The sequence below is a fragment of the Poromitra crassiceps genome (assembly GCF_964638095.1).
Source record: "Poromitra crassiceps genome assembly, chromosome: 25".
In the NCBI taxonomy this organism is placed as follows: domain Eukaryota; kingdom Metazoa; phylum Chordata; class Actinopteri; order Beryciformes; family Melamphaidae; genus Poromitra; species Poromitra crassiceps.
This window is the reverse complement of record NC_139649.1, coordinates 19342940-19344972: the sequence shown is the minus strand read 5'-3', so window position 1 is coordinate 19344972 and position 2033 is coordinate 19342940.

The following is a 2033-nucleotide window of genomic DNA, read 5'->3' as shown; positions in this document are numbered from 1 at the left end:
ACACACATTATGCTAACGCTAATATGGAGACAGCATTTGTTTGGCTGAAGGATGAAAAAAAAACATGTACATGTATGGTATTCTGTTGTATAATAGAAGCAAACGTACAGGATGGGAGGGGAAATATTAAGAAATCATCATCCCGGGCTAATGAGGAAAATAATCACATGATGCCCCTCCTCCATATGTTTTTTCCTTTTGCAAATTGGTGAATCAGAAACAACCAGTGTCCCATTAAGTCAACAACACATAACTGTAATCAATCTTTACAGTGAGGAAATGAGCACAGGGTGCAGACAGCCTAAGCGAGGAAAGCCGTTTGCACAGAGGGAGAGAAAACTATGAATTTTAACTACAGGGGGATTAGGTTCTGCTCATGGAACAGCTGTTAACACGGAGAGGTCGAACCTCCCGAGAGCCGCCCCCACTGACACACTGTCCCCGTCTCATTGGCCCATTGTCAATGTGCATCCTGTCTTTTTAGCTGCACCCCCCCCCCCTCTCTCTCTCTCCTCCAGGCCATATTAACAGCCCCCCCCCCCCCCCAAACCACCATCAGTGTTGACCTTGATTGACTGGTAATGGCATCCTCTTTTATACGTTGACTGACATTAACTCTTGTTAACTTTCATGCTGGCGAAGTTCCTATTAAAGGCAAAGTTCATGCGTTCCTGCATCGCTGCCCTGACAAAGGGGCAGAGGACAATGAATGGTGTCCTTGATGGCTATTTATCCACTGACCCCCTCCGTCCCAGCTCATCCCTTTGTGGGCCCTGGAAGCGGGCCGGCCCTCATGCCACCAGCCCTCATCCTCCTTGTTCATTTGGGTGATGCTTTAGTATTTTGCAGGTCATGGTGAATGGATTGAGTGGTGGAAGGTCCTTCACAGTGGGTGACCCCCATCCCCCTCCTCTTGTCGTAACAATTTCTTTTTTTTGAAGTGGGGGTTGGAGTAGGGGGGATATGTAAAACAATATTCCTCCCACGGCTCATGTGCATGAGACATCTAGGCTACTTAATCAATGTGTAATTATATGTACCATCACTCCAAACCACTTGACCTATATATATATATGTATTCATGCTTTATGCTTATCGTTTTTGTAATCTGTGTAACACTGTACACAAAATAAATAAAATGTGTTGATTGTATCTATGATTGTATAACCACACATCAACACTGAAAGCATTACTGCAGTATAGTCCTGGTCTATTCTGTGATAATGTTCCTTTCTACACTGTCAGACAGATTGAAAACAATGCGTGCCCATTGGCAGATATAACTCCACTCCATACTTAACTCTTCCATGTGTTTTGTAATTTAGCAGGTTGAAAAAAAAAATCCTTGATGTAATTTATTTAAAAGAACAAACTTCTGATAAGAGGGTTTTAAATGGACCAAAATTACTTTTTGGGGTAGATATTAAATGTTATACAGTATAGAAACAAACATTTGCAACCTTATTGAATGAAGCAAACATAGGAGCCACAAAGTATGACCAGATAGGTGAAACTACTCCTTTGTTGATTTGAGTTGTCAGCATGATACAATGATGGAAAATAAAAGCATTAAACAACGGTTTTTTTTCCATTGCTTGAAGTAGATGTGTGTCACCTCCTATCGTCCATGCTGTTTTCTTTGTCATGTAGCTGTTGCTGAGAGGACAGTGAGTCCCTGTCCTGCAGTGTCCAGGATCCTCATGTTACCTTGGAATGATGACATTATCAAGCAGTGGGACTTGAAGGACAGATAGTACCCGGTCTGTTATTATTAGGATACTCTAACCAATCCAGCCCCATGACTTTGACTTTCCCTGCAGGCTGCATGCCCCCAAACAGACTCACACATCCCATACTAATACAGACTCATAGACTTGATCAAATACTTGGCATCCTGTACTCACGCCATTTCAGTTTTATGCATTTTTTTTTTTTTTTGTATATGACAGTAGAATTTACTTTGTCCATGAACCTTTGGCTGTCGCTGTTTCAAATAGGCATTTTATTAGGAACAGGTACTGCCTGTTTTTGTT